Genomic DNA, 13,349 nt, shown 5'->3' with positions numbered 1-13,349 from the left:
GGCTAGTGGGGGGAAAAAATTTTAAAAAAGGAAGGGGGGATTACACGATATTTTACCAAAACAATTATTGATGGCAATCATTATTCATGAAGCTTCAATTGGGATCTGTTTTCTGTGTTAACCTAATTTTTTTCAATTTTCCCCAAAACCCAAGGGGTGCGAGGGTAAAATAAACGGAAGGCTGATCAATGTAATCGGTATCGAAAATCACGATTGAAGAAATTTCTTGCTTGTAATGCAAAGGATTTAAATGCGGGATTTTTTTAAAGGTTTTGGAGCACATGCATCGGGTTCTCAGCTGTGCTTGTGCTAAGAAAAGGAAACATTTTTAAAAAAAAAGTAAACGATTGTCAATGTAACCTTTTTTAAGTAGTGTCTGGGTGATTCAGTGGGGAAAATGTAGAGGAATTTTATTAACTTGTGGATTTTTCTGTGAGTATTTGGGGCAGGCCACAAAGTCGCCGAACACTGGGCGGGCGGAGCCCAGCTGAGCAAATGAGGGAATGGGAGGGGGGTGATGTCAAACCCAACCCCCTTTAACCCAATCCCACACAAACACAGTCTCAGAATTTGCATAACGCCCTTCACCTAATTTTTAAATTAGTTACAAAGTGATCAAAAACTCGTTATATCCCAAGCCCCCCTATTTAAAATTGTATCCCTGATTTCCTGTGGGCATACAAAAAAGTTCATGAACTTAATTTAAAATTTTTTGGGGTTTTCACTGTGCTTTGCCGGAGCAGCACCAGAATATGGTTTAAGTCACTGCCGCTTCTTATTGTTTCCGCTCGAATTATATAATGGTTTTTTTAGTGCTTTTGAGCCTTTTTGGTTTTCACACATGCTGAAGCAGTTCACGGATTCGGAGAGGCGGATGATGTCAATAAACCCCCCCCCCCATGGTTTTCAAAAGCCAACTCCATTACAATAAATGGGGGAAAAAATAGTTTCCATTTTGAAATGATAGAACCCCAAAATGAAACCTCCCCAACTTTCTGGAAGGAAAATGAGCCAAAACCCAGCCCTCACCACAGGGGATTTTGGAGAATTATGATGAGTCAGTGAGGAGTGAGTCAAAGGAGTGAGACAGTGAGGACTTTACCTTTTTTGTATAGATATCCCACAACATTTTATGAAAAGAAAAAACAATTACATTGTAATAAAATTTTTACGTTTTTATTAAAATTTTTTTCCCTTTTCAATATTTTTTAAAACTATTTCTCCGCCGAAGCCCCGGTATTTTGCTCTTTTTTAATAAAAAGGAATAATGACCATTAAATATTTTTTTTAAAAAAAAAACAATGATTTTTAACATACGTAGATACTAGCAAAAAATTACTAATACAGGAATACAGGCGCAACCCCCCATGATTAAAGGGGTTTTTTTTCGGCTTCTTTGCGCTTCGGGAATGTTAACTTAAATTTTTTCCCCGGGCTTTGAAATTATATGGGACTTTTTGCAAAAACTTTGCTGTTAATCCTTCTCCACAGATAATTTTCTTTTTCCCCCCCCCAAGGATGAAAAAATGTTTCGTTGCCCCAGTAAATGTTTTTGATTTTGCCCGGGGGGCAAAACTTTGGAATTGCGCGATTGGGACCCCCTGGCAGTAGTCGGGGCCTTTAAGGCATAATTAAAATAGGGGGTTTCCGCACGGGTTTCGAACCGCCAGCACGTAGTTTAAATTTTAGAAAACCCGGTTTGTTTAATTTGACCGCCAAAAATTTTTTTTCCCAAGCCAGGCCCCAAAACGGGGAGATCGAACAATGGGGTTCAACCCCCGCAGAGTTTTTACAAAAATTTAACGGTTTTGAAAGTTGCCCACAGACGAAACGAGGCAGTTGTATCGCGCGCCAAATTTACGTTTAAAACCCCCAAAGCAGTGACCAACAAAATATACGATATTATATAAATTTTTAAAAAAAAGGGGCCCAAAGATTGCCCCAAAATCATTTTGGCTGAATTTTGGAGGAAGATGGGCTTTTTTAAAAACCTATTTTTTTCGCTAGAAGCACGGGTGGGCCCGGAAGGTTTTTTACTTGTTTCTGGTAAAAAAATTAATTGATGTGAAACAATTTAAAAAACGGGACAGTAAAAGACCGCCCCGGAGGCAGAAAAGGGAAAAGAAGGGAGGAAAAAAGGGCTGACAAAAAAACGGTGCGCCCCCGCCGTCGTTTTTCTTTTTCCGTATGTTTTTTTATTTATCTCCCTTTTTCCCTGGGGGAAAATTTTGTGTTCAAATAGAACAGCCAAAAAAAAAAAACTTAAATCAAAAATAAGAAAAAAAACTGATGGGACCATGAGTTTCTTTCCATAGACAAATTTTTTCGAAATTTAAAAAAAAAGAAAAAATTAAAAAAAAAAAAAAAAAAAATTTCCCCGTTTTGTACGCTGGCCTGAGCCCGTTGGGCCGAAATTTTGGGGGCGGGTGACAGAAATTTTTGGCGCCCCCCCGCCCGGGAACCCCGACTAGTTTGGTTTCCCTGAAAAATGTCTTCAAAGTCCAAAAGCAGTCAATTAAAATTTGTTAGCATTAAGGCAATACCCCCAAAGTCTCAGAATTAGAACCAAACAGGATATATTCCAATTTTTTAACTTTTATTGATAAGGTCTGCTTTTAGTAAAAAAAAATTTTCAACGAAGAAAAAAAAATACAGCCGCTTTCAAAGTTACAAGGTTTTTAAGATTTAAATTTTATTTTTTGTGTCCGCTCGGGGGAAAGGGTTGAAAAAATTTTTCCCTGCCTAAAAGACTCCCGATTGACGACTTTGAATGGAAAATCACCGCAATCGCAGAGATTTTGTGTAAAAAAAAAAAAAACGGAAAAAGGGAAAAATGGCTTAGGGAACAAAGAACGCAATTAAGACGGGTTCCTTTGGAACTTTTTTCCAAATTTTTAAAAATTGTTACGGCCCAAAAAATTTTGAGTGTTTGCACTTTTAAACATAAAAAAATAAATTATGCCCCTAAGAGAAGCGAGAAGTTTATTTTAAACATATCAGAGAAGCTTCCTGTTTTTTATGACAATAGAAATAAGTCTCTCGCCCTTTTGGGGTTAAAACGAGACGTTTTGTTCTTTCTTGTTCTTTTCAGTTGTAGGGTGATATAGTTTAAATTTTTAATTCTTTTTCCGGGTCCTGTAAACAATCATTTTGGGCTGTGCAACCAAGACATGTTTAACTGTTCCCTCCAGATAATCGAGTCGCTTAAAACCCCCTGCCTCATTTAAGGATGTTCAGAAAAAGACCATTTTTTGCCCGCTCCAGCCAAAAAGTCTTGAGCAAATTGACAAAAAGAAGAAAGGGCGATTAAGATTGAAGAAAAGGCGCCTTTCGGGCACTACCGCCGTAGTCGGGGGAATGGTTAAGGCGTGGATTTAAACCATTGGGTTTCCCCCCGCAGGTTCTAACCTGCCGGGGTACGGGAAAACCCTTTGCAAATTTGTTTTTAAGCCCCTTAACTTGCCACCCCAAAAATTTTAAATTTTTCAGTAGCTACGGCCATAAAAAAACGGTAGATTTCAATCAATGAGGATAAGAACAATTCCATTGACAGCTTTCCGGATTCTGTTACAAAATGAATATGAACGCTTTTTCAAAGTTATGTCCTTTTGCCGACGCGCAAAGCATTTGAGTGCAGTCTAGAAAATCACTGCTGTTCAAATGCCATACGGAAACCCCCCCAAAAAGACCAAATAAACTATACTGATATTGATACTAATGAAAAAAAGTCGGTTTTTAAAAATTAAGCCCAAAATCACTTGTTGGTCGAATTTGAGAGGAAGACTGTAAGGCCATTTTAAACAAACCTATTTATTTCTTTTCGCAGGCCCGGGGAAAGGCACGCCAGGGGCAAGGCTTAAATTACTAAGATTCTGGGGGTAAAAAACAGAATTCAATGGTGTGAAACAAATCTTTAAAAAACACCCCTTCTTCAGAAGAAACAAAGAACATTTTGATTTTAAAAAAAATTAACTAAGATATGCCTTGGGGCAAAAGGTGTTGCCCCGACTGAGAAAGAACTTTAAAAGGAACGGCGGCCTTTTGGGGGCAGCGCCCGGGAAAATTTTCTTTTTGAATTTGATCTGCGGCAAGATAGCAGGAGAAAAGGGGGTAAAGACTCTGATTTAAAGCCCGGGTGGATTGAATCAACGCGTGCAAAAGCCAAAGGATTAGCAGTCCACCCTTAACCACTGCCACCTTGTCCGTGAGCAAACAGTGATCCTTCTAGGCATTCCTCCTAAATTTAAATTCACTGACCCGGGTAACACATCATGCCAAGCTCTATATTTAAGACGGACTCTTCATAACACTTATATCGTCATCAATTGTTTTTGTTTAATTGCTGCCTTGTTACCGAGCAATATGTTACACGTCACGACGGCAGGCAGGCTTTCACTTTCTCTATGTCTTTCACTGGCCAACGCAAAGAGAATAAATCCTGAGAGATGCACTCCACCTCCGCCTTCTGCCATGAAACGGACAAAGCTAACATGTTCCTTGCAAAGTTTCAGGCACATCCGAGGCCAAAATAAAAATCAACTAGAAGCAGTATGACAAACTGCAGGCACCGCTGAGACTCAAACTCAGGATCCCTGTTTACTTGGGACAGGCGCTTAAAACAATGCCACGGCACCTGACGTTATGAAAAGACTCTAGCAGTGTGACGTCATACGCCTAAATAGCATTTAACATGTAACCAAAGTCCACCTCTTGGTAATTCAATCCCAAAAAACCATCTGAAATGTGAAATACCTTCGTGCAACCCAGCTCCACGATTAGAGACTTTTTGTATTGAGAGAAGTTTGCCTGATGTTGTTGAATCCAATTTTCAAAGGAAGCCCTCAAGAAGAGAAAACGATCAACAACCGGGGAAAAGCACAAAGACTCCGATCCGGGAAAAAAAGAAGCATCATCTTCAAAGGCCCCTTTTAAATCATTTCTTCATCGAGGTTTCATTCTCTTTGTCCCCATCGATTAAGGATTTAAAATATATCAATGAAAACGGGCAAGTTTTCCACACAGTCTTATTTCAAGTTCACTTTGCCATGTGTTCAGCTGTGTGTGTATTGCAGAAAAGAAACGCAAGGAAGCAAAAGCTAAGAAGGCACCGCTGAGATTCGAACTCAGGATCTCCTGTTTACAAGACAGGCGCTTTAACCAGCTAAGCCACGGCGCCCCATGTCAAAAGCTTATTTTTCAACTTTTCCCCTTTCACTCTAAATAGAATGTTTAAGGCAGAACATTTCGATTCTAAAATATGGACTAAGATATTCTGCCTTTGAGCAACAGGTGTTGCGCTGGGCTGAGAAAGTAACTTAAGAGGCAATCGTTGCGCTTTTAGGGAAAGCAGGTCGGGAAAATTTTCTTCAATTTGATCTGTTGGCACAGATAGCAGCAGAAAGGATAATAGACTCTAAGATTTAAAGTCACGACAAGGGTGGGATTAGAACTCACGCGTGCAGAGCACAATGGATTACAGTCCATCGCCTTAACCACTGGCCACGATACAGGACCAGCTGCCAGCATATAGCAGGGTAAATTTTTTTTTTTTTTTTTTTTTATTTTTCTTCACTTGTGAAATTACTGTTAATTATTGAGTCTAGGAAGGGAAAATACAGTGGTCCCTCGCTTCATTTGTTACTTATTACTTATTAAGGAGGCAGGATTTCAGCGCTGATTATCTAGAGTAAAATTAAAGCATGTTAGTGAATAAGGGTCAAAATTTTTGTTAAAAGCTAACCCAAACAGCCAGAAAACCCCCCCCCGGGATTTAAGGGGAAATTTTAAAAAAAAAAATACCAAAATTTTTTGAAAAAAAAAAACGGGGGCCCCCCAAAAAAAAGGGGTTTTTCCAACACAAAAAGGGGGGTTTTTAAAAATTTCCCCCAAAAAAAGGGTTTCCCCCCCTTTTTTTTTTTTTTTCCCCCTTTTTTTGGGTTTCCCAAAAAAGGGCTTTGTTTGGGGGGGGGGGTTTTTTTTTTTTTTTTTAAAAAAATTTTTTTTTTTTTTTTTTTTTTTTTTTTTTTTTTTTTTTTTTTTTTTTTTTTTTTTTTTTTTTTTTTTTTTTTTTTTTTTTTTTTTTTTTTTTTTTTTTTTTTTTTTTTTTTTTTTTTTTTTTTTTTTTTTTTTTTTTTTTTTTTTTTTTTTTTTTTTTTTTTTTTTTTTTTTTTTTTTTTTTTTTTTTTTTTTGAAGGAAAAGGAAAAAGGGGAAGGGCAAGAGCCGAGGCACCCTTTTTTTTTTAAGTTTTCCCCGAACCCGACTTGTTTACGATCCCCTTTTTTATTAGCGTTTCACTACATGTAACTTTTTTTTCACCCAAAATCATTAGAAATTTTTAAGTTTTAAGGCAGACTTTCCCCCTTCTAAAAAAAAAAAATAAATATTTTTTAAATGGCCATCTTTTTAAATTAACCCAACAATGTTTGGGCCTTTGAACACGACTTTTTAAATCTTTTCAAATAAAAAGGGTTTAATGCGGGGGGGTTTGAAAACGTAGGGTTTGAACGGCAGCTGATCATTTTTAACTGCACTCAAATGCGCTCAGCTCCCAAAGGGCACTTAACTTTAGTTTTTATTTCTTTGTAAAAAGAAATTAGGTCAAGGAAGGTTTTTAAGGGTCCCATTGTTCAGTTACATTTTTTTAAGGAGCGGGAGCTTTTATAAAATTTAAAATGTATTGAGGGCAAGTTAAGGTTTAAATCCCTTTGAATTTGCTAAATTTTAAACTACGTACCCGGGGCAGGATTGAACCCGGGGGAAACCCCGGATTTCAAGTCCACGCCTTTAACCACCCCCAATACGACTAGGGCCCTGAAACGCCCAAATTTCCCTTTCCCAATGGGAATCCCCCTTTTCTTCTGTTTGTCAATATGTGTTTGAAGACATTTAGGGGAGCAGGAGCGTAATATTGGTTATTTCGAACACCCTTTAAAGGGGGAGGGATTTCAAGCGACCGATTATTTGGAGAGTAGAAAAAGTTAACAGCATGTTTGGTTGAAAGTCCCAGTGTTAGCACACAGCCAGACCCGAGAAAGAATTCAAAGTTAACTATATCACCGCAATGAGAAGAAGCAAAAAAAAAAAAAAAACTGCTCTTAATCGAAAGAGCAGAACCCCCGTTTCTATTGTCATAAATAACAGGAAGCTGTCTCTTATGGGTAAAATGTTAAGCATGTCTCAGCTTGCTGGTTGAGGCTTTATAATTTATTTTGTTATGTTTGTGCAAACACTCTAAAATGGATTGTCCGCATTAACTTTAATGTCTGTAAAATTTGTCGTTAAATTCCAAAGAATTTTCCCTTAATTGTCGTTCTTTGATTCCAAAGCCTTATCTTTCCTTTTACTTTCAGTAGTTTTTTTTTTTTTTTAAACAAGATTCTACATTAGCGAGTGATTGAGGTTTTCCCATTCAACAGTCGTAAACGAGGCAGTCTTTCAGGGGATAAATTGCCAACCCGTTTGACACGGGGGACACAAAAATAGAATTAACTCTTAAAAGTTTTGTCCAATTTTTTAAACGACTGAATATTTTTTTGTTTTTTCTAATCGCTAAAAAGTCCTTTTTTCATTGCCCCCAACAGCAGACAGGGCTTATCCAAATTCCAAAGTTAAGAAATTTAAAGGAATATATCCTTTGGCATAACGGGTTCATAATTCTAAACAATTGAAGGAATCATTGCCTGCAGCTAACAATGCCTAATTGACCAAATTTATTTTAAGACATTCAACAGAGAAACAAAACGAGTGGGCAGGTTTCAACCCCCGGGAGCCCCCAAGGGATTTCTAGTCCATCGCCAAACCCCCCGGGCCATTACAAGGACTCAGCTCCCGGATATAGTTTTTAGGCAAAAATTTTTTTTTATTTTTTTTTTTTTTTTAATTTTTTTTCTTCTTGTAAAAATTACTGTTAATTATTGAGTCATGGAAGGAAACTACAGTGGTCCCATCATGCTTTCATTTGTTACTTATTTTTGATTTTTTTTTTTTTGGCTGAATTCTAGTTGAGACAAAAATTTCACCCGAGAACAAAGGGGATAAGTAAGAAAACAGCGAAAAAGGATATTAAGGAAAACAACAAAAGGGACGGTATTTTAAAGGGGGACCCGATTGTTTGTCAGCTCTTTTTTTACTTCTCCTTTTTTTACCCTTTTGCTGCCCCAAGGGCTGAGGGGATGATTTACTGATCCCGTCTTATTAGATTCGTTTCACATCACATGAATTCTGTCATTTTCACCCGAATCATTAGTAAATTTAACCCTTCAGACCCCTCAGACCTTTTCACCCTAGCACTGCAACGAAAAGAAATAAATGGGGTTTGTTTTAAAAATGGTTTCAGTCTTCCTCCAAATTCAGACCAACAAGGATTTTGAGGCTTAATCTTGAACCCCCACTTTTTTTAAACCATTAGATAAATATCAGTATAGTTATGTTGGTCACGTTTTGGGGGTTTGAACGGGTTGAACGGAGCGATCATTTTCAGATTTGATCAAATGCTTTGCTGCAGCGGCCCAAGGGAATTAAATTTTGAAAGGGCTCAGTATTTTTTTGGGAAAAAAAACCCGGGTGTGTCAAGGGAAGTGTTTTTATCCCTCCCATTATTGGCATCTCCCATTTTTTGTTAATTGAGCCGGAGTACTGAGAAGATTTGCAAATTGTATTGGGCGAGTGGCAAGTTAAGGCTTAATACCTTGAATTTCAAAGTTTAAACACGAGTGGGGCAGGTTTCAACCTGCCGGGGAAACCCCAATGGATTTCAAGTCCATCCCTTTAACCACTGCCAATACTGAGGGTGGGCCCCCCGAATCGCCCTTTGAATTTTTTCAATCGCCAAACCCCTTTTCTTCTGTTTGTCAATATGTGCTCTAAGACAGGACGGGAGCAGGAGCGTAAATTTTGGGTCTTTTTGCATCCTAAGGAGGCAGAGGATTTCAAGCGACTATTATCTGTGAGAGTAGAACAGAACAGCATGTCTTGGTTGCAAAGTCCAATGTGTTAGCTACACAGCCAGCCCCCAGAAAGAATTCAAAGTTAACTATATCACCCAAGCAACTGAGAAGAAGCAACAGAAAGAAAAAAACGTGCCGCTTTTAACATGAAAGAGCAGAGTTATCCCTTTTTTCTATTGTCATATCGGAAGCTGTTTTTTATGGGGAAAAAATGTTTTCGTCTCAGCTTGCCCCTGAGGGTTTATAATTTTTTTTGTTATGTTTAAAAGGCAAAACCTAAAATGGATTGCCCGGGGTTTTAAATTTTTTTAATGTCTTAAATTTGTTTAAATTTCCCAAAAGGAATGCCTTAATTGCGTTTTTTTGATTCCAAAGCCCTTTTCTTTCCTTTTTACTTTAAATATTTTTTTTTTTTTTACACAAGATCTCTGACGATTAGCGAGTGATTGACCCTTTTTTCATTCAACAGTCAGTCAAACGAGGCAGTTTTTCAGGCAGGAAAAGTGTTTTTCAACCCGTCTGCCAACGGGGGACAAAAAAAATAGAATTAACCTTCAAAGCCTTGTCCAACTTTGAAAACGATGAATATTTTTTTTTTTTTTAATCGCTGAAAATTTTTTCATTGCTCCTAACAGCAGACACGTGCTTATCCAAATTCCAAAGTTAAGAAAGAAGGAATATATCCGTCCCATAACGGGTTCATAATTTGAGAAAAGGAATCATTGCCTCAAAAGCTAAAAAGCCTAATCTGACTGCAAAATTTTGACTTTAAGACATTCTAAAGAGCAACACAAACGAGTCGGCAGGATTCGAACCCGCGCGGGAGACCCCAATGGTTTTTAGTCCATCCCCTTTAACCACTGGGCCCCCTTTTACAGGACTCAGCTCCCCCATATAGTTTTGGGGGTAAATTTTTTTTTTTTTTTTTTTTTTTAATTTTCTTTCCACTTGTGAAAATTACTGTTAATTATTGAGTCTAGGGAAAGGGAAAAACTACAGTGGTCCCACATGCTTTTTTTGTTATTTTTTGATTTAAGTTTTTTTGGCTGAATTCTACGTTGAGACACAAAATTTCACCCGAGAACAAAGGGAGATAAGTAAGAAAAAAGCGATACGGATATTAAGGAAAACAACGACGGGCAGGGTAGGTTGAAAGGGGACCGATTGTTTGTCAGCCTTTTTTTACTTCCCTCTTTTTAGCCTTTGCTCCCTCCGAAGAACGAGGGGTGATTGATCCCCGTCTTTTAATTGTTCACATCACATGTGAATTTGTCTTTTTTACACCCAGAATCATTAGTAAATTTGCTTCAGACCCTGGCATTCTTTCACCCGTAGCACGCAAAAAAAGAAATAAATGGGGTTTTTTGTTAAAATGGACTTACAGTCCCCTCCAAATTCAGACCAAAAAGGGATTTGAGGCTTTTTTTGAAACACTGTTTTAAATCATTAGTACAAACGATAGTTATGTTGGTCACTGTTTTGGGGTTTGCAAACGATGGGCTTGAACGCACCCCGATCATTTTTAGCTGATCAAATGCTTTTGCCCCCGGCCAAAGGACACTTAACTTTGCAAAGCCCCCTGTATTCGTGGTTGGAACAAAAACGGTAAGCTGTCAACGGAATGTGTTTTTATGCCCCCCATTGATTGCAGCATCTACCATTTTTTGTTAATTGACCCTGAGCTACTGAAAGATTTGCAAATTGTTTTGGGGCAGTGGCAAGTTAAGGCTTAATACCTTGAATTCAAAGTTTAACCACGTGGGCCAGGATTCAACCGGGCGGGAAAACCCCCTAATGGATTTCAACCACCCCTTTTAACCACTGCCACGATTAAGGGGCCCCCCCTTTTTTCGGGGTTTTTTTCCCCCAAAAGGGCCTGAAGACATTTGCTGGAGCAGGAGCGAATTTTTGGGCATTTCGAACACCCTTTAAGGAGGCAGAGGACGCTTTTGAATTGGAAGCAGTTAACAGCATGTCTTGGTAAAGCCCAAATGTGTTAGCTAACGCCAGCCCCCGAGAAAGAATTCAAAGTTAACTTTTCAGCAAAGCAACTGAGAAGAAAAACAGAAAGAAAAAAACGGCCGTTTAATAGAAAGAGCGAGAGTTACCCCCAGTTTCTATTGTCATAAATAACGGGGCTGCTCTGTTATCGTGGTAAAAATGCTTCCCATGTCTCAGCTTCGGGGCTTTGAGGTGCTTATAATTTATTTTGTTATGAAAAGAGCAAACACTCAAAATGGATTGTCCGGATTATCTTTAAGTCTGAAAAATTTGTCGTTAAAGTTCCAAAGGAACTGTTAATTGCGCCTTTGATTCCAAAGTTATCTTTCCTTTTTCTATATAGTTTTTTTTTTTTACACAAGACTTGACGATTAGCAGATTGAGCGTTTTCTCATTCAAAGTCAGTAAAACGGGGCAGTCTTTCAGGCAGGATAAATGGGTTTTTCAACCCGTTTGCTAGGCGGAACAAAAAATAGAATTAACTTTTCAAAGCCTTGTCCAATTTTTAAAACGACTGAATATTTTTGTTTTTTTGTAATGCTGAAAGCCCTTTTTATTGCTATTTTAACAGCAACCGTTTACCCAAAATTTTCCCAAAAGGGAAAAAAAGTTAAGGAATAATCCGGGGCAAAAGGGGGTTCAAAATTTGAGACAATTAAAAAGGAATCATTCTCATAATGCTAACAATGCCTAATCTGATCAAAATTTGACTTTAAGAATTCTTAACAGAGCAAACACAAACGTATGGCGGACGAACCCCGGGGGAGACCCCAAGGGATTTTACCATCCCCTTTCCACTGCCACATACAGGACCAGCTGCCAGCATATAGTTTTTGGGGGAAATTTTTTTTTTTTTTTTTTTTTTTTTTTTTTTTTTTCACTTGTGAAAAACTGTTAATTATTGAGTCTATGGAAGGAAACTAAGGGGTCCCATCAGCCATTTGTTACTTATTTCGATTTAATTTTTTTTTGGCGAATTCCCAGTTGAGACACAAAAATTTCCCCCGAGAACAAAGGGGATAAGAAAAACACAGCTGATAGGATTTTAAAAAAAAACGAGGGGCGAGGGTAGTTTGGTGCGGAGCCGAGTTTGTCACCCTCTTTTTTCCCCTTTTCTTAGCCTTTGCTGCCTCCGGGGCTGACGGATGATTTACGATCCCCGTTTTTATTAGATTCGTTTCACATCACAGGGAAATTTTGGGTCATTTTCACCCAGAACATTAGTTTTCCCTTCAGCCCCTCATTTTTACCCGTAGCACTGCAACAAAAGAAAAAAAATGAGGTTTGTGTTAAATGTTTTACAGTTTCCTCCAACGACCAACAAGTGTTTTTTGAGGCTTAATCTTAAAACTGTTTTTAAATCATTAGTATAAATAGAAATTTTTTGTTTCACTGCTTTGGGGTTTGCAACGATGCGCTTGAACGGCAGCTGATCATTTTCTAGTGACCAAATCCCGGGCTGCAGTTTCCCAAAGGACACTTAACTTTGCGCCGTTCTTTCGTGTTGAAAGAAACTGGTAAGCTGTCAACGGAATGTGTTCTTATGCCTCCCATTGATTGCAGCATCTACCAGTTTTTGTTAATTGAGCCGTGAGCTACTGAGAAGATTTGCAAATTGTATTGTCGAGCGGCAAGTTAAGGCTTAATACCTTGAATTTGCTAAAGTTTAAACTACGTAGCCGGCAGGATTCGAACCTGCTGGGAAACCCCAATGGATTTCAAGTCCATCGCTTAACCACTCGGCCACGACTACTGACGGTAGGGCCCTGCAATCGCGACTGAATTCCTTCAATCGTCGAATCGCCTTTCTTCTGTTTGTCAATATGTGCTCTGAAGACATTTGGACTGGAGCAGGAGCGTAATATTACGGTCTATTTCTGAACATCCTTAAGGAGGCAGAGGATTTCAGCACTCGATTATCTGTGAGAGTAGAACAGTTAACAGCATGTCTTGGTTGCAAAGTCCACATGTGTTAGCTACACAGCCAGACCCCGAGAAAGAATTCAAAGTTAACTATATCAGCCAAGCAACTGAGAAGAAGCAACAGAAAGAACAAAACGTGCTCGTTTTAATCATGAAAGAGCAGAGTTACTCCCAGTTTCTATTGTCATAAATAACAGGAAGCTGTCTCTGTTATCGTGGTAAAAATGCTTAAGCATGTCTCAGCTTGCTGCGTTGAGGCTGCTTATAATTTATTTTGTTATGTTTAAAAGTGCAAACACTCTAAAATGGATTGTCCGCATTAACTTTAATGTCTGTAAAATTTGTCGTTAAAGTTCCAAAGGAATCGCTTAATTGTCAGTTCTTTGATTCCTAAAGCCTTATCTTTCCTTTTACTTTCACGTAGTGTTTTTTTTTTCTTTTACACAAGATCTCTGACGATTAGCGAGTGATTGAGCGTT

At 38.3% G+C, this 13,349-nt stretch overlaps 2 non-coding genes across 2 annotated transcripts; both read right to left on the bottom strand.

Moving 5' to 3' along the window:
• Positions 1 to 5,102: 5,102 nt before the first annotated feature.
• On the bottom strand, positions 5,103 to 5,176 carry trnat-ugu. The gene has a single exon. It is a non-coding gene; the product is annotated as a tRNA-Thr (tRNA).
• Positions 5,177 to 12,621: 7,445 nt separating this feature from the next.
• Positions 12,622 to 12,700, bottom strand: trnas-uga. The gene has a single exon. It is a non-coding gene; the product is annotated as a tRNA-Ser (tRNA).
• Positions 12,701 to 13,349: the final 649 nt, after the last annotated feature.

The sequence above is a fragment of the Polypterus senegalus genome, unplaced genomic scaffold, assembly GCF_016835505.1.
Source record: "Polypterus senegalus isolate Bchr_013 unplaced genomic scaffold, ASM1683550v1 scaffold_5658, whole genome shotgun sequence".
NCBI lineage: Eukaryota > Metazoa > Chordata > Cladistia > Polypteriformes > Polypteridae > Polypterus > Polypterus senegalus.
This window is presented reverse-complemented; position numbering and strand designations above follow the sequence as displayed.